The 19,562-nt window shown below is 40.5% G+C and overlaps 1 protein-coding gene across 3 annotated transcripts in view; it reads left to right on the plus strand.

The window, feature by feature from the left end:
• The window catches only part of THSD4 (thrombospondin type 1 domain containing 4), a 272,344-nt gene that overhangs the window by 32,642 nt on the left and 220,140 nt on the right, over positions 1-19,562 (plus strand). The window contains exon 1 of one of the 3 annotated variants that reach the window (XM_064389268.1): positions 740-939. The exons of the other annotated variants lie outside the window; for them this stretch is intronic. The gene's annotated coding sequence lies outside the window, so the exon portion shown is untranslated. Of the gene's footprint in view, positions 1-739; positions 940-19,562 lie in introns of those variants that run through there. 3 annotated transcript variants of the gene reach the window in all.

Below are 19,562 nucleotides of genomic sequence, written 5' to 3' on the forward strand. Positions count from 1 at the left end.
ATTAGGTCCAGTGCAGTTAATATAAAGCAGGAACAGAAACACAATTCCAGGCTTTTTCCTCAGACGCTAACTCAAAAGTTACCAAGAGAAGATCCTCCTCATAGTTGCTTGTCAGTGGTGTGTTTTTGACAGCGCCAGTGTATCACTGCTACTGGCTCGGTTTCAGACCTCAGGCGTTTAAGCAAATACTGTCAGGAACACATATTACTGTCCAGTTGTCAGTATTTTTCTGGAAGCAGATGGTCTTTCACCCAGCCAGTGAGTAGGAAGATGACAGTTGTCTCTCGCGTTTTCTTGTAGTGTCCGAGGGCAGCAGTGTGGGGTCCCTCAGTGCCCCCGTCTCAAGAGCGGAGGGCTGGAAGGACTGAAGTCGGCTGGAGTACCGTGTACCATTCCCTTGCTCGGCGCTCCTGCCGAGGAGGGTGCGCGGCCAGCCCGGGGCAGCGCTGCGCTGGCCGCAGGCTCCGCACGGCGCGGGGCTGGACGCGGTGGGCACCTGCGCTCCAGCGGGTCTGAGGGGCAGCCCCGCCGCTGGGTCCCCCGCATTCCCTGCCATACGCCGCCTTACCCCCTCAGGTCCGTGCAGCGGCGGCGCTGGACGGTGCGGTGCCCCCGCGCCTCAGCTCCTGTCCCCGGTTCCCCGCTGGACTCCGCCGCTGGAGTGCGGCCCGCGGGGGAAGGCGGCAGCGGGCTGCGCGGCGCAGCGCGGCCGGCAGGTGGCAGCAGCCGGCGCGCGGCCCCTGCGCGGGCGGGAGCGAGGGGAGAGGCTGTGGCTGAGCCCCGGAGCCGCCGGGAACCTGCTCGGGTCCTGCGGGGCTCCGGCATTCCCGGCCGAGGGCGCACCGCCTCCCATGCGCCGGGGGCCGCGCGGCTCTCAGCCCTCTCGCCCCCGAGAGCGCCTCGTCGCGGGGCGCCCGGACGGGACGCCGGCGCGGAGCGGTGAGGCAAGGCCCGGGAGGGTGGGCGCGCCAGGTGGGCGGTGGGCGCCGTGCCGGGAGCGCGGGGCGCGGGCAGCGCCCGGGGCGGCGGAGCCCGGAGCCGGCGGAGCCCGAGGCCGCGCCGAGGAGCTGCTCCGCGCCCGGCGTGCGCCCGGAGCCGCGGCCCGCGGGCTCTGCCCTGCCCCGGCTGCGGGAGCGCGTTCGGCTCCGCTCCGCTCCGCGGGATTGTTGCGCCGCGTGTTTTGGCTGTGTAAGTAGCCATTTCAAAGCTGCTCTCCCCGCACGCTCGGTTTCCAGGAGCTGCATCCAGAGGCAGCGTAAGGAGCTGCTTCGTTTTGCCTCGGTGTCCCACCAGAAGCCGTAGCTGCACGTAGGCTGAGCCGAATCCAGCAGTTTGTACGGGAGAGGGAAAGAAGCGGATAACTCGCCTCACGAAGAATGCGTGTTGCAATTGTTCTTGCTTGGGGCCAGATCTTTTGGTCTAACGAAGCACAGCGTGCAAAGCATGAGCCGCGCTTGGCGTTCGGTGTTTCCCTTCGCTTTTTCCTGCCTCTGGCTTTGTTACCATCTCTCCTTTAATTCTACCAACGCTTGAGCTGTTTGTGCTCACTTGTCAGGCTAGAGGGTATGTGCTGTAGCAGAGGAGAATCTTGAAATACCTTTTCTTCTCCGCTGTGGCTTTACATTTCTGCAAATGTCAGTGTGTCCATACCTGTGTGTTTCATAGCTCTTGACACACTTGACATTAATTCGTCCAAATTATTTTCTTCCGGATTTTAGATACATGAACAGTTTAGAGAGGCTGGCAGCAGTGCGTTCCACAGGTTACTATGTTGTGTGGAAAAACTACTTCCTTTTGCTTCTTTTAATTTTTGTGTCTGACACTGTATGGACCTTATAAAATGAATTATGCTTGCTTTTTGCCCACTATCTCTGTGCTATTTCAGAGCTGTGTTTTTTCATTATCTGTCTACCTCAGCTATTCCTTATTTCAGGTTAAAGAATTCTTACCTTTTTAGTCACCTTTCTTCTGTATCTCTTGCCAGTGTAATTTCTGTTTTCTGTATTGCTTTTCATTTTTTTTCCATCATTTTTAAAATCCAGTGATCAGCAAAACTGAGCTATGTGCAAGATTTCAATACAACAGGGTTATATAAGGGCATGATGATGTCTGCTGGCAGAGATGGCAGATAATTTGGTGCATCAATATCGTGAATAGCCATCAAAAGGAATAGAAGTATTTGAAACTCTCTGTCACCTGTTGATATATCAGTGTGGTTTATTTTTTTTATCAGAAACAACTGTCTAAGGTACTAGTGGTTAGTAGCTCAATACAAAGGTTATGAATTAAATTGTTGCCTGATGAGCTCTTAATATTCTGTCAGTCTGCTGTGCATGTTCTTCCTGTCTTCTGTGGCAAGAGCAGGAACAGAAAATAGCCCAAATCTGTCTGTTTATTGCTGTTTGTGGAACTGCCAGTGCACTCTTGGAAAGTTGATCTACCAAGCTGAAGCTTGCCAACTTGGACTTCTTTCTGGTGTAAACTTAGTAGTAATCTACTGGTTGATGTGGTTTTCATCTATTCAGTATAATCAGGGCTTTAAAATGAAACTGGATATTGCTGATATTCATTAGACACCTGCAGTTCTTGATGCTTTCTTTTTCACCAGGGAACTCTGGGAGAATGGATTTAAGCAGACTAGGAGTAGAGACTGCCTTTAATAAGAGAAGTGCTGCAAAGTGAGCATTTTTGGCCAAGTTAGAAACATGAGGCCAGCTGGTATTGATTGTCATAGGGAGTCCTTCAAAGTGAGTATAGGTAGGAAATATGGATTATTTATCACTATTGTGCCCTGAACATAACTTATCAGGTTTTATGTAAGAGCAGGGCTAACCCCAGGCCTTGCTGCTGATGATTTTAATCTGAAAAAGCTCCATTGTAATTAAGGAGTAATTTGATTCCTGACTAACTCTCAGAAACACTTGGAGGTGTTGTATGATGCAAGATTTCAGTCTTTCTGCATTTCATACAGCAGGTTCCTTCAGAGCCCCAGCAGATTTAATTGTAGAAAATTAATTAGGTTGCTCCCAGGCAGTGATGGGTTTTATGATCTCAGTACAAAATCTTTGGTTATGCTGTAGAGCAAACTGAGTAACTGTGTTAGAAATGTGCATTAAATGAAGGCTGAAAACAAAACAAGAAAGCAGGATCATCTTGAAGACTCATATTGGCCTCAGTGTGTGGTTCTGTGCAGACATGACAGCAGAAAAACTGGGTTTCCACACTGCAGGCTCAGTTCTCTGTGATGTGACATCAGGTGTGTGATATTCAGACTATTCACAGTGGCAGTTGTAATAAAAACAGAGGTGAAGTGCTGGTCAGACACTTTTTGGTACTTGGGATTTTCTTTTTTACTTTTGAAATCAGATTTATCATCTACAGTGATGTGCAGAGATTGCAGGCACTTCTGTGGGCATTAAATTCTGTACAAGAGAAGTAAGGTTAGGTGGTTAAGCACTTAAAAAACCCAAGGAGCTCCAAAGTCAACCATGCATAAGCAATTTTAGCTGTGTCCCCTGTAGTGTTGTGTTATCATAACCAGCTTCAGGTTTGGAAGATTGTTATTTTTTGCAAATAGGAAAAAAAGTAAAACAAAACTTACTGTGTCAAACCAACTTCTTAAAGAGTTTGGACCTTGATAGTAGCCCTTTTACCACAAAGTTGATAGGGAAAGCATTTTGTAGCTTTGAACTGTGAAATGCTTCCAGTGGTAACAGTGCTGGCTGAAGAACAGATTCTGTGACAAGTCTTGTTCCCTTGAGTAGGCACATATTAGTTAGTTAGTAGTTACTACTACATATTAGTAGTTCAGTTATTAGTTCTTTTGTTTTCAGACAGCAGCTCTACCTGATCTAAATGCAGTTGGGACCACGACTTAGGTGATTGTAAAGCTAATTACCTTTTGGATATATGTGACCAATGAACATGGTTGCATTGTTAGCAGTATAAGTAACGGTGTTTTGCGTTGCAGTAGCTTTGATTTTTTTCAGGATAGTTAGTACTTTACACTAGATCATTTTGTTCATGTGTATTAGATTTTCAGGAAGAATGCATTGTTTAGTACTTCATTTAGAAGGTTAATTAGAAGGATGTTAAGCAGATATAAAAAAATAATTAACAGAATGATCTGATGGACCTGATTTTGCCTCATATCTTACTCTGTATAAAGGAAGCAGAGCTGAGACCATGTGCTTTAGTGTTGCCTGATTATTTTTTGTTAATTTTTTGTTCTTTGTGTTAGTGACAATAACAGATTCAAATTCCGTAATTTAAACCAACTCAGTTTTCTCCTCCTGGAATGTTCTGTCCCACCCATTTTTCTCCTGGGGACTTGAGTGTCATGTCACACATCAAATTTGTGTAACCCCTGCAGGGTTATGGCATTCCCAGAGATGGGTCAGCGTTCAGAATTCTGGTTGCTGTTAAACAGTCAGCACTTGTCAGCACCATGTACAGACATCTGTTCCGTATTTTTTAAATGGTGGTACCAAATGTTAAATGTGGGGCTTCTCCACAGGAGCTGTTCTGGCACTAGAAATGAAGATAGGATCTCACTCCAGTCCTTGTGAGGGCAAGTAGCCCTGTGGGCTGCTGAGGTGATGGATGTGTGAGTTCCTGGAATGTGGGCTTCTGCTTTCAACACTCCATTGGCTGCTCTGTGCTGCTCATCGAGGCCATTGGCATTTTGCTTTATCTGAACTTGTTCCTCTATCTCTGAACTAGGTATGATAATTACAGGATGTTGGTCAACTGTTAAATTTCCTGAAAATAGTTTGCATGCAAAGATACAAAAAAAGAGTAATTTCAATAAGAATATTTATTGTACATGAATGAACCCAAATTATGTCGTATGTGCTTCATAGGTTTATTACTGTGTTTCTCTAAATCACAGCTTAAGGTCTTGCTTGTTGGCTATTTCACATCAGTCCTGTGCTGCTTCTACTACTTGGCATCCCACTTCAGTATTTATTTTGGTCCTGGTTTTGGAATTTCCCTTCACAGGAAGATTCCAGGCTCCTTATATGGAAAAATGTATTTTAAAAAAAATTACTTTTTCCATCAGTTCTGTAGATTTTTTCCTTAGTAAGTGCAAGAGCCACTATCTCTTTTATTTAAAGCTCTGGTCTAGGAGCCAGTAAAGTCAAGGAAAAGGTTATCAGCAACTTCAGTGTCTTTCAGATCAGGCCACTCCCACCTGATGTGCTCTTGTCATTGGGAAGCAGGACCACTGATTTCAGCCATGAATTTCCAGTGTTTTCTTTGACACGACAAGAGTTAGTAACTTGTTCTTTAACTTGACAAGTTATACTTGTTGTGTAGTTGATTCCAAGAACTGGAGCCTTTGGAAGACTCTCTGGGTACCAGAAAAATATTTAACTTCCAGGACTTGGTAGATAAAATTCATCCCTTTGCAGAGGAGCCACTTGTGATCACATAACTGTGATCCTCCCCTTCCTATAAGACTGCTATAAACACATCAGTTATATATAGCCATATGTGATTAAGAGTAGAGAGAAATATAGAAAACTGCCTTTTTTGAGTGTTATTTTTGTTGATTTAACTTTGCTTACTTGTGGTTTTTTCCTAAAACCAAGCTTCTTAAAATACAAACATTAATAAAGGAATAGTCCCTTTTAGTAAATCCAAGAGATAACTGCTGTGACAACAGAAGTTCCAACTTCTGAACTTTCAACTTCTGAACCTTTTTTGGCTTTGGCTGGGTTGTATTGACCTCTTCTGGTATCAAAATGAAGTTTAGCAGAGAGACCTGGCAGTGGGCAGACTCCCAGTGTGTCTGTCGATGAACTGGCAGGGCTGATGTGACACCTTGGACCTGGCTTGCCCAAGAGGTGGGGCAAGGTCTGTCCTTTGGGACTGCAAGGCCTGGTGAGATGAGAGAGCAGGGGGACAGGGCTTCCCAAAGTGAAGTGTTTTGTTGGGAGCCTGAGGATGCTGTCTGTACCACTGATAGAAGTCCTGTGGTTTCCTGCTTGTTCCCTTCTATGTGACTCATGATATCTGAGCTGGAATGTGTTTTCTTTGCTCTAGTTTTGGGAAAAGGATGGATAAAGAAGCCCTTTTTAAAAGCCCTTCTTCATGAAACCTGCTTCTTGGTGAAAAACATCTGCTGTGCTTGGCCTTGCAGGATCAGCACTTGGATATGTGAGCATGGATACTACTCCCCCAGGAGAAAAACGTCACTTGGATACTTGAATATTGTGTGACTAAAATCTGTAATCCTGAGTCAGGCGGATTCCCCTGATACTCCCTTTGGATTAGCTGCAGAGAAGTGCATGGAAGGACAAACCTATCTGTAAATGGCGAATTCAGCAAAACTATTGACACTAATCTGAGAGTAAATGTTGACTTGGAAAGTATTCAGATATCCTGGATTTTTTTTTCCACAGTAAAGGTGATTGATGTTGTCCTGACTTGGTAACATCAAACCCTTAGTTGGTTGTGCATTATACTTACATTTTTGTTTGGTTATTTTTATCTAAAATATGTTGTTTCTACGAAAGTAAAAAAAAGAAAAAAAAGAAAAAAAAAATATTTTTGCTTATCAGATTGGCAAAGAGAAGCAAGAGCTTGTCCAATCCCACCCTGCATAATTACAACAAAATGTCATCCCATGACACAAGCTGCCCAAAAGAGTGATAAATTGTATGGAATGGATGCAATTACTTAATCTGGCAGAAATGAAAGCTGTCTCATTTTCTTGTAGTACAGTGGAGCTGCATTCAGCAGCTGGGGAAGTGAGTGGGGAATAGTGGGCAAACCTCCTTGCTGATTTTCAGGGGCTCTATGTGAAATTTAAGCACTTTATTAAACCAGCATAAGAATAAGGATTGAAAAGAATAGAGTTGGTTAACCATTAACTGTTAGTATTGTTCAGTTTTATTGGCCCAGGAAATGCTGTTCATGTTTTGAAACACAGGGGTTAAGGCAGGATGTTGTGGATGGGTGGAAGGTAGGAAAATAGAGATAGTGATGGAGGGAATCTCACCCCTAAGGAGTTACAGCTGTGCTAATTATCAAGAATTAGGAACAGGCCTGCCTTTAATAGGCCACAGCCAGATCCATTTAGGATAGGTATTGTAAAAGAGTAGGTTGGCAGGTCGAGAAGTGAAGATGGAGTTTGTTGGCTGTGCAGAGAAGGAGTCAGTGCTGTGAGGAGTTGCCCATGAGAAATCACCAAGAAGACATGAAACCTTTGCAGTAAGTTGGCAATAGGATGTCAGTTTGGGGTTTTTTTTGTAGGGATAAGCAGCCATTAACAATGTAATTTCTTATACTCCTTTTGCTTGTGCATTGCTTGTACTCATTGATACATATTGCACACCAAAAATATTGTCTCCTTTTTTTCTTTCTCTCTTACTGCCCCCCTTCAGTTCAGAGATTTGCTCAGATTAAGGCAATTGGAGTACTTTTGTTTCTTTCCATAGGAATGTTTACCGTGTTGCAGGATCAGGTTCAGATTTATTACTTAGGCACTCACAATGCTGCTGTAATTAATCAGTTGTCATAAAGCTGTGCCTTCTGCCTGTGTTTGTGGCTGGCCAAATTCATCACACCATGACTGAATGCAGTGATAATTGAGAATATGTTCAAAATTTAAATAATAATAATTAAGAATTATTTTAATTAAGAAACAATCCTTATGTAGTTTTGAATCATGAGGGCTAAAATATCTTGGCTGCTCTCATACTGTTAAAATTGGACATAAACTATCATTTTCTGATATTTTTTGGACCACAGTGCTTGTGATTTAGTTGTGATTGTTTCTACTGCTTTGAAATGAGAATGGGGAAGAAACTGTTTCCAAATGTATCTTCCTGGTATTTGAAGATTCAGAAAGGTGGGGTTTATTTCTGCTTTTTGTTTTGCTGTTTTCCTAAAGTTATGTTAGAGGGGCTTTTCAAAACTCTGGGCTTTGCAAAATGCCTGTTTCCTCAGACCATACAGATGTTATGTTAAAACAGGGAGCACAGTGTGAAGCAGTGCCCAGAGTGATTCCATTTGAGTTGCATTCCTTTCAGCAAGTCCTCACCTATCTCCAACAGCGAGTATTCAAGGAGAAGATTAAAAATCACTATATAAGACTGTCTAAGCAGTTTGTGCAACAGCAGTATACTCTGATTTAAAAAACCCAAAATCCCAAAAGACAGCATATGAAACTTGGTCACACTTTTTAAAAAGATCCCTCTATCACCTCTGGCATACAGATTTTATAAAGCAGCAAATGAAGTCCACAATGTTGGAGGAGTTACTTGGTTTCCTTTGCCAGTGTTTTGTAATAGGCTGTTCTTGTTGTCATGCAGATTCAAGAGGCCTTGCATTCCCATTTTCAGTCCCTGTTTCCCAGTTTGCAGGCACAGGGGAAGCACTAGGTGACGTCAGGTGAGGGTCAGTGTGCTGTAATAACTAAGCCCTCCAGCACAAATAAGCTCAGGCTCGACTGCCAAGAGATGACCTTTGATTTCTTTTTACCTGATGCAATAAGGGCCCTGTTCACTCTGCTTAGGCCGAGTCCCAGCCACTTGAATAGATTTTCTTGAGCAGGAATGGTTATGAAAGTCTTGAAATTTGGTATAAGGGTGGCAGAGATTTCTGGATTGTAGATGACTTTGATACACTGAATTAGATTTGGCTGTTATTGTGGTCAGAAGAGAGAAGTGACTTCATTGTGACTTGCACAGCTGCCAACTCTGAAACTACCACTGTGAAATACAGTTTCTAAGCTGCATCTGATTAACAGAGATAGTGAGCGAAGTTAAAACTTTTGTTATATACAGACAGAAACTAATACCTTAATCTGAAATGTCAGTGGCTGTAGATACAGCCAGAAGGCTGGATATGTTCTCAGTGAGTGGACCTGTGTTGTGGTAGCCACACTTCCCCCTCTTGTGCCCTCCTAATCTGGCTATGCTCTTAAACTGTGAGGTACAGGGTCTCACTAAGCTAAGTATAATAATTTTGCTCAAACTGCTGTCTTGAAAGTATGTTGGGCCTACCTTATTCTGAATAAAGTAGTGTATGGCTAAATGGGGTGGCAGGACAGAGTCTCCTCTTTACTATGAAGTGACTAACTGCACTGATGGTTTCCACCACTGTTAAGAAGGGGTTTTCTTGAACCTACCTTTCTCTGCAAGCCCACATGGGAATCACAGAGAAGTATGGTGTTTCTTATGTTTTTTCCCTTCAACCCTTCTGGCTTTTGCAGATATAAGAGTGGGTACTTGTGTGCATTAGCTCTGGTGAATGACTTTTCAAGCAGCAAAGTTGATTCAGTTCTTTCAAAGTCATACTACAATGATGTCTTACTCCTCCTTTCTAAGCAAATCTCTATTGGAAGCATTATTGAGTTTACTTATAGGCTGAGAAAAACTCAAGACTAGAACCTGAGCTGGAAAGGATGGCTGGAAGTCAAAAAGACATCTTCCTCACTTGTTTAGGTTTTTTGAATAATGCTCCTAGCAAGGGTGACAAGGGCTGTTGGTGATTCTGCAAGGTTGAATCTTTTATCTGTCAACCATGAAGTCATTCTTCACAGACCAGTGGATGGCATCTTCCAAACTATAAATTTCCTAATAGGGAGTTTTTAATCTGTAGCTGGTTTCAGCTTCCCTGCTCAGTGAATGATAGCTCAAGATTCCCTGAATATATGATCATCTTTGTGTTTTTGTGTCAAGGACTGGTATCTCCTGTAGGAGGGTAACAGTTCATGCAGTTTACACTAAATGGACTGAAATACTAACTGTCATCTAGACCACCAGAGCACTTGAGGCATAGCAGCAAGACAAGATTTGCAGGATGTCTAAAATCCCTTTCAAGCTGACAGGATAAGAATAAACAGCTCCCTCTCCCAACACTTAAAGGATCTTGCAGTTCAGCTTTAAAATGCAGGAGGCTGCAGGGTTCACCACATGGGGGTTATGATTGATACAAGCATTAGGAGATTTCTGGAACCCAAACCAAATAAGGACTTCAAGAAAATTATATTCAGTGGCATCAGTCTCTGGGGTAGAATTGAAAATGTAAATTGTTTCTAGATTTCTGAACATGAGGATTTTACATTTTTTCTGTTGTCACTAATCATGCTGAAACTTAATCTTCTCTTTCTTGAAAAGACACAATGATAGTGTTGTCATCTTTACTAATTAAAGCTTGGTAACTTAGTTTTTTCCCTTTTTTCTCCATTAACATCTTCTTCCCATAGAAAAGAGATGCACCTCTGCAAATGTACCCCTTTAAGTGGTAAAGGCTTGGCAGCACAATTGGCATCTGATGCTACTATCTTGGTTGTCAGTCCAGTTTTGGAACTGAACTATTTGTAAGATTCTATATATATCAAGCCCAGCAGATAAACATATTGAATGTCTGTGTTGTTGTGCTGGAGACCTCATCTGAATTTTATTGTGGATGAAAGCTAAATAGACCTCTGTGGAACAGTTCTTCACTGTGTTCTCCGAGTCATCCCTGTATTTACTTGCATTCAGAATTTAATATTTGCAAAAGATGTACAAGATAACTTACTGCCATTCTTCCAGCTGGCTGTCAGAGATCCATTGAGAGTTTATTGTTTCATGTTGGGTTGAAGTTCCATGGTATTCTGTTTTGAAATTATGAAAAAAACCCTTAATTTCACAGTGCTCTTGCAAGATGTCTCATTAGACTTATTATTCATCATTATGTAGAAATATAAAAGAAAACAATAAATCTTCAAATTCCATTGTTGCATTTCTGTACCAGTATGTGGGAAGCCTCACATCAGAGAGAATTTTAATCACAAATAAATTAGAATCTCATCATTCTTAAAGTATTATTTAATAACAATGTCATTTATGCAATCTTACACAACTCATTCATTTCAAGATGTTTCAGGAGCCTAGACTCTGAAATGCACAATGAAGATGTGTAAGCTACATTGTGAGCTGTTTTTCTGTCCATGATTTAGCAGTTTTTTATACTTCCTCTTAAAAAATAAAACATCTAAGTCTTACTATTAGGTATATGACCTTTCCTTGATGTGAACAGTTGATTTTTGTTATGCTTTATTGAGGAAAGGCATGTTCAGCAGTTACCAGGATGACGTAATAATCTCAGCACTGTTTATTTTGGACATGTGTCACTTATTTTTCAGTGGTCCCTAAAATATATTCCCACGAGGGTACCTGAGAAGTTCTACATCCTTGTGTCTGGCCTCTGGTCAGTTGAAGCCTTGTGCTGTTCTCATGAAAGTATTTAGCAAGTGTTTGGTGCCCAAATTATCCCAAATGCCAGAGGAGAGGGTGGTGTTTGAATGTTTAGGATGGTGCACCTCTGCCCCTCCATGCACAGCACAGCCAAGCTGTTGCTCAGCTTTTTCCTGACATCTGAGCTGAACACAGCTGTCACCTGAGCAGTACTGGTCACTGGTTGAAGTGAAGCCTAAATCATGTAGGAATTGCATGACAGAAAAGAGAAATCTTCTTTTTGCCAAAATAAAGCAGTTTGCTGACTGCAGAAGAGGACTTTCATCATGTTCAGAGTCTATTACAAAAGCCTTGGTCACTTTTTCTTGGACATTTTCTAGTACAAAATGTCCAACAGTGGGTACCCGTGGTGTTTTTCCTTCCAGTTTTGGCAGTATTGAAATGCATGTTAAAACACTTGTCCTTGAAAACTTGTGCAGAAAGGGATTTGGTGAGTTGTTTTGGGATGTGTGCCCACATAAATCTCCATTAGAGAAAGAGCAGGAGTCAGTGGTCTGCAGTGCAGCCCTGCACTGATACACTGGGGATAGTCCTTGCACTACCAAGACATTGTTCCTTTGCTGCCAGACTGCAGGGGAGAGAGACAAGCTGGGCTGTGGCCTGGCATATCCATTTATAAATGTATTTTATTTCTAAGTATATGGACTAATAGACTGACATGGAATTGCCTTGCTTTTTCTTGTACTGATAAATAGGTTTGGGTTGGGTTTGTTTGGGGTTTTTTCCCCTAATTTTTCTTCTGTGTCAAAGACCCATTCATTCTTGAGGGAATGCCAGCCTTCTTTTAGAATGCCTAACCCAAGGCAGAGAGCTACATAACAGGCAGGGAAATCTCTCAAGTTCCCCAGAAATAGTTTTTATCCCATTTATAGTTTAGTTACATCAAGAATAATGCTACAGAAGCCTTTGGAGTTACTGTAGCTGAAGTTTGAAATTGAACCCCAAGGATATTCCTGCTAATTTCAATAGGATGTCTGTATTGTATTTATAGGTTCCAGATAGTAACTGTTCCTCTACATAGAGTTTAACTTTAGAAAATTAAACATCTCTGATGACAGTGGATATGAATAGCTACCCAGAAGAGAAATACTGAGTCATTCTTGACAAGTCTGTTTGCTCTGGTAACTGGGAGATGCAAAGTGATCTCTCCCAAGGCCTAAGAAGGCTTAGCTTAGCCATTAGAGGTTGGCTAACAACTTTAAAAGTGGTTTGCTTTGACTTTGCAGTGTCCCTGTACTGAAACACTGCTGTCCTTGTCTGCTGTGGATAATGTAGGAATATTCCCAGAAAACATTGTTATTTGGAGGTATTACCTATGCACAGAGAGGATTCCCACTGATACGGCAAAGAAAATATTTCATTTCTGAATAAGCAAGCAAAGATTACAAGTCCACATCTCCTACTGTCCTCCATGTTGTGTTCTGACACTGGTCAACACCTCAGAAATCATGCCAATAGAACAGAAAGAACTTTGTAGAAGTTAATATTTTGAGATTGTATGTATTTGGGTAATAGCTTGATAGGAAGAATTTTTTAAAATTAAAAAAAAAAAGGACTGTGATATATTTAAGCCTTCTTCTACTGCTTAATTCCTTCCTTAGCAAGTTACAGCCATAAGTTGAGGATTTTTATATAGTCAGAAATGTTTCTGTAAGTTCACAGAGGAATTGCTGACTCCTTTTACTCTCCTGTAATTATGAATCAGCTCTAATTTATGGAAAGGGTAGTTTACATCAGTTTTTCTGTTTGTGTTGGAGCAATGCAGAGAGTTAATTGTAGTAGGCTAATGGCACACACATCTATTTACCAGTAAATTAAAGACTTCTTTCAGAGGGTACATTAGCAATAGGCACACTTGTTCTTAACCTATAAATGATGTTGAATATTGCCTAATACTTTAAAAATTGTTCTCAGAGGCACAGTTTCCTATATTTTGCCCTTTCTTTTACTATATGGAGGATATTGATGCTTAGGCATGTATTTACAATTTTTCTTGAACACCATTGTCATGGCCAGCAGTTTAAAAAAAAAAAATTAAAAAGGACTTGTGCCTGCCAGACAGACATTGTTATTAAACAAACGGGTGAAAGTCATGTTTCCTTTTTGCAGAAGGAAGGTATCTTCTAACTTCACAATAATTATGCAATGTACATGATTTTTATATAATGAGAGGGGTGTCTCCTGGCTGCGTTACTCAGAAATAGCTGATTATACTCTTGAAATATGTTGTGTTTTACTTTCCTTGTACATGTGCCTTCAATTAGCTTTGCTGAAGTATTTGTTTTCTTTGACCTTTTTAAACAGGGTGTGTTACAACTCTGAGTGGAGCTGGTGGGTCCTTGGTTTTCATGCAAAGACAGTAGGTCCTCAGAGCCACCAGTTAAATGCTGTTTGGAGTCTGTGTTTTGAAGGCAGACTAGGAAAGGTTCTAACTTTCAACCATTCTTCAATTCTGAAAATGGCTTTCATTAAAGAAGGTTTAAGATTAAATTTTGTTTTTCTCCTCTGAAAAGAGCATAAGAAAAGTTAATTTTCTTTGACATATTTACAGGTAAAGAAATTAGTGTGCCTAACAGAGGCTCTAAGGAATTTCCATTATTCCTAGTTGTTCTGAAATACAGTTATATCAGTGTCATTAAGACTTCTACTAAATAAATAGATTTGCAGACTGACATTTCATTTATAATCCTTCTCTCACTTATTTCCATCCAGGACATTCTAACTACCAGTCACAGCAGACAGTTTTACCTGAGTTTCCACAAAATGGAGTGAGTCTCAAAACAGTACCTGAACCAACACTTGGTAGAAAAGTATTTAGAACAGGAACTTGTCGAAAACTGATTTGTGCTGTTACTGCTCATTTTGTAGGCAAGACTCTCAATGTTCAATCACAGCAGTGTTCACACAGATTTTTTTCTCTTGCTTGTCATAACAATGAGGGATTCACCTATTTTGTATCAATGCTTATAGAGATTTCAGGTATTTTGTACCTGACTTTTTAGGCTGTTCAGTGTTATTTTTTTCCATATCTTTCTACATCAGTAATCAGACACCTGTTATCAGGTTTATAGAATGGTTAAGAAAGATTGTTTAATGAAGAGGATTTTTAACATGTAATCTCCCCCTTCCTCTTACATGTTCAGCCCCTTCTACATCCTTGGTTTAGAAGATTCAGACTATAGCAGAAAAGTTCTTTACAAGGAAATGAAAATTCGTTCAAATACATGTCATGTGTTCTTTTTAGAAGAGGTAATGATTTCTGATGTGTAGAGCTGTGATAACTTTCATGGTTTTCAAATGCTGAAACTGCTAGAACCTTTCAGTCTCTGGGGTGGTTAAGTGTGGAACAGAGAGTTCTTAATGGTTGTGAGTGCAGTGAGTGTGGGTGATCTGTGGGCAAAGGGAATATTCAGCCACATGTCCACAGCACAGGTGGGATTTACCAGCTGAGCATTGAGAAAGGTCTTTCATATGGCAACAGAACTGCCCAGGCTCTGCACACTTGTCTTCTATAAGGTCTTTCCAGTTTGTTCTGTCCTAGTTATGCAGAACAGCTCTGGCAAGAGTTGAAACTCCTTAAACCAGTGAATGGTGACCAGCTGGTATCAAGATTCCTACAGTACCTCTTTAGACAGAGAGGGGAAGGTAAAAAACCAACCACCACCTGATTGCTAAGCACAGTTTTAAAACTAATTCCAGGGATTTGGCAAAATTGTACAGCCTACCACTTTGAAATCTTGAAATGAACTTAAGATAGGTTTGCAATTGTTTCCACACAGCTGCATCCCAAATATCTCTTTGTCAATTTGGAGAGTGATATGATCTCAACTTTGTGATTCATTTTATGTTTTACATAATTGTCCTTTGCCTGGAAACTGTGCATGAGAACTTAACATGCAGTAAGCTTCTGTGAGAATTGTCTAATACTTTCAAAAGGTAAAAAAGGGGATGAAATCAGACTAACAATGGCAATTTTGGTGCAGCCTGAATCTTGAGAAAGTATCATTCCTCTGGGTTATTATTTCAAAGATGTAAAAAAGAACAACTAATTCAGTTTTTCTGACACTTGATTATGTGTTTTCTGGACTCTTTAAAGTTTGGTAAGTCTGAACTCCATATAAACTACCTTTTCAGAGTTTGGTCATTTTAAATAATGTCAGAATTACTAATCAATTTAACACTGCTATTCCAGTGTTTTTTCTTTACAATTGAACTGGGTGTCAGTTAGCTAATTATATGTCATATTTTATACCACAACCACATACTTTAATTGATTATCAGACCTATGGTCTTAAATCCATATTTAAGCCAATTATTGAGTTTAAGGAGACTTTAGTAAGTTTCAGACCAGGCTCATTACTGCAATCCTTCCAGTTTTATGATATTTTTATTACCAGTGCACTTTCAGCAAATATATAATCAGTGTTGTGAACAAAGATTAAGAATAATTAAAAGAAACAAATCCTACTACTCAAACATGACTGCAGCTCATGACCTATAATCATGCACTTGCCTGCTTCTCCCCTTTGCTTACAAGATTAATGTCACAACCCTTGTTTGATCTTAAATTATACATTCTTCAAGCAAGATGGAAGCAAACTGTTTGAATTGTGGCACCCTCCAGCATAACTATATTTTTAAAACCCAAAATTTGCGTTTTGTGAATGGATATTTTGGGAATATGTGTGTATGGTTATTGTTGTATTCTGCCACCTTTGCCTCCCATATTTTCAGAGAACAATTGAATGTTATAGGGTCGGATGGCAAATTACACCGGGATACGCAGTTCCACTGAAAATCTGGAGAAGTGAGGCAAATTTGTTCTTTGAGGAGCGGAACTTGCTGAATGAAAGCTCTAGGAACATGAGGGCACTGACTGCCCTCCCTGCCTGTGAGACTGCAGGCACAGCAGGGAACGCTGCATCTTGATCGAGCTTTCTTGGGCTGCAGGAGGTCTGGGCGCACCCAGAAGGAGAACCTGAAAGTTCTCAAAACATTTCAAATAATAATAAAAAAAAAAGGTACCTGCAGGGTTAGGTGGAGCAACTTGCCGGTTTTGTTTAAATAAAATGTTTTCTCCCTGTAAGTATCAGAACTTTTCATCAGATCTAATGCTAGATGTCTCTTTTATGCAGCTTTCAGAGACAAGTGTATGTTTTAATGTAGTTAATGAATATTTGAAGAGATTAAAACTCTGGTGGTAGGTGTCAACAACTGCAGTTCAAGCTGCTGGATGTATGCACAAATTATGTAGCTAGATAAACCTGGCAAACTGTGAGTGCTTTATCAAAGTCTTGTGAATGTAGTGAATTTTGGAGGCAATCCAAAGGACTTGCACTGAACATGATTTAATAGATTCGAACAACTAAACCAACAGATACACTGTACTTTACAAATATGCAAGGCAACAGATTCAAAGGCAGTCTCAAAGGGTGTGATATTCTCCTTCAAGTGTTTCTAGATATTCTTTATTTATTACCCCCCTACTACCCCCCAAAAAACCAAACAAGCAAGAAAACCCTAAAAAACCAAAAACAAACAGAAACCAAAATTAGAACTTTTCCTATCAGTGAAAACCTGACTTGGAACAATGCTCAACTTTCATACTTGCTTTAAGTTGCCATTGTCAGTAGCTGGCAAATACATAATCTGACAAAAAAAATTGAAGGAAATTGAAGTTGGCTTCATATTTATGTAAGTCACCAAGGCAGAAGAGGTGGAAAACTCAGAGCACTTCTGAACTTGATTGAGTTACTGTTTCTGTATGATGAATCTGACTTTCCTGTTGTGAGTTAAAATAGAGGGGCTTGGATTGTTTAAGTAGGTCCTGTACACGTGCACATGTTCAGGAGTTTCTGTTAATACATGGATGCAGATGTATGTGTGTCGACAGGAATTACAAGAAGTATGGATGCTAAAATGACATAGGAATTCATGGAAGTGAAATACCATCCACTCACAATACACAAAGGGCACAGTCACATGAAAAGCCACGTGTGAGTAGTCCCATGATAATTAAGAGGTTAGGATAACATTGGCTTTCTGCAAAATTTCAAACCTCTTAGTAGGAAGACGTTTCTTGAAGTTAATTAGCCAAAGGGCAGCACTTATCTTTGACTTCTCAGAAGAACTTTCTTCCTCTTTTCTTAACTTTCTGTATCTGTCGTGGCTGTCCAGATAATTCTGCATATTGTGTCATTTAAGTCTTTGAGAAATCTTTTTTGTCCTTATCAGCACATTTCCGTGATTGCCTAGGAGCCTATTAGATTAGGTGTTTACTTCCACTTTTCATCCCCACCCCTTTTTGAAATATCCATTACAAATTAATATTTTTATTTTCTAATGTTTTGAGAAAAAGTCTGGGTAAATGTCAGTAAATATCAAATTAAGGGATGGTTATGATTGGCTCACTGCTTGGTAGGGTTTCTGCTGAGACAGCAGCAGCAGGTTGGAGGTGCTACAGCCACTCACCTGCAGTGTGAAAGGGGAGGAGACTCTTAGCAGGGTCCTTTAATCATTTCTGTGACCCAATGCACATTTCATTACATGCAATGAAACACTTCTCCCTTTCATTATCACCTGTGGTTCTGGAGAGGTTTGTATTCCATCCCATCCTGTGAGGTGGTTGGTTGGTTTAGTTGATTGATTTTCTAGGAGGGTGTGTTTTTGTTGGTTTTTTTATTTCCACCCAGTTTCACAATCAATCTTGTTTTCATCCAGCTTGGAAGTGAAATAGGGAACACTGCTGAAAAGTCAAATATTTTAATGCAGTGGAGAAAGTCTTGCTGACTCTGTGAAGAAGAAGAATGTGGGTTGTTTCAGTTAAGAAATTAATATATGTTCTGCTGTATGCAGGGTTACTCAAAAGGTCTATAGTGCTTTTCAGCCCCTTCTGGGAAGGCAATTTGACTTTTACAATGCAAGACTTATTGAACACAAGTACACTTCATCAGGCTTATGAAAGCTTCCCTGCCAAATTCATGTTATTCAATCCCAGTGTTAACTGTGTAGCCATTTCAGGTATTCATTTTGCCCTGGATCTTCTGGAGAGAAAATGATTGTCACGTTTGCACATTTTCATATCAAAGACACCACTGCCAAAATGACATGCCTTTCAGTAGGTTGTTAGCATTTCAGTAGGTTGTAAGCTCTTAAACAACCTGGAAAACAAGCTCTTAAAATCACTTAAATATTTAGCAGTTGTTACACCATGTGCTACAAATGATATTTCAAAAAAATGCATCTCTGAGTTGTGGTAAGAGGTGTTTTGCAAATGGCATTGAAATGCAGCTGAAAGTAGAGTTAGTAATGCAGCCTGCCATTGACAATGAAGATACAAATGACCTGAAAAAAATTGAAAACATATGCATGGACTTTAGGCACTGTTTTTAAGAGCAATCTCCAGAAACACTCTGGTCCTTCTCTTGTTTCTTTGCAAAACTAGATCTATCATGTTATCTTTCCTGTTTTTCAAACGAGGTGCAGTTTATAGAAGGATTAGTGGAGTGTACATTGGTTTTTTTTTGGTGTTTTTGTATCCTGTAGCTGTGTTCTTTTGAGACTGTGTCACTCCATACAAGGTTGTTGGATGAAAAGATTATTGTGGAGTGAAAAATCTGAAAGACAGTACATCTGGAAAAAAACCAAGATGATAAGAACTTGAAACCATGTTGGTTACAATCCATGTTACAGACAGATTCTCCATCTCCAATAAGTGATATAATCACCTATTGTACCTCAGTATGCCTGGTAATTAAGAGTCAGGTTGTAGGCAGAGACATTTATTTCCTTAGTTCAGAATTAGTCAATCCTGTGTTAGGGGATCTGATTAAATGCCTGGTGGTGGTGCTGGATATGTGGACTTGCCTAATGTTTAAAGGAATGCAGCTTTTACTGAATGTGCCAAAATCTCAAACGTGTGAACTGTTGCAGGAGATCCAGACTAAAAATCTGTTTTCAGAAATGCTTCCCATCTTATAACAAGCCAATTTTACAGTGTTAAGTAGTGAAAACAGTGAAGAAGTTTGAGAAAACCTCTGAGCTCTACTGACAACTGAGAAGCTGCAGGAGAGGATGAAGTTTAGTCAGCCTTAGTGCTTTCTTTCTCAGGACTGACTCACACCTGTTACATATGGGATTTTTGTTGTGATACTTTCCCAAGTACTCAACTTTTAATGCCTTTATTAAAAAAAAATCAAATCATTAATCAATTGGGGAATTCCCTTTTGAAGATGTTAAAAGTATTTTGGGATTTCCTAAACCAAATTTGTTGTTTAACTTTTAGGAGAGGGTGGGGAATATTTAACC

This window comes from Passer domesticus, chromosome 14 (assembly GCF_036417665.1).
Source record: "Passer domesticus isolate bPasDom1 chromosome 14, bPasDom1.hap1, whole genome shotgun sequence".
Classification (NCBI taxonomy): domain Eukaryota; kingdom Metazoa; phylum Chordata; class Aves; order Passeriformes; family Passeridae; genus Passer; species Passer domesticus.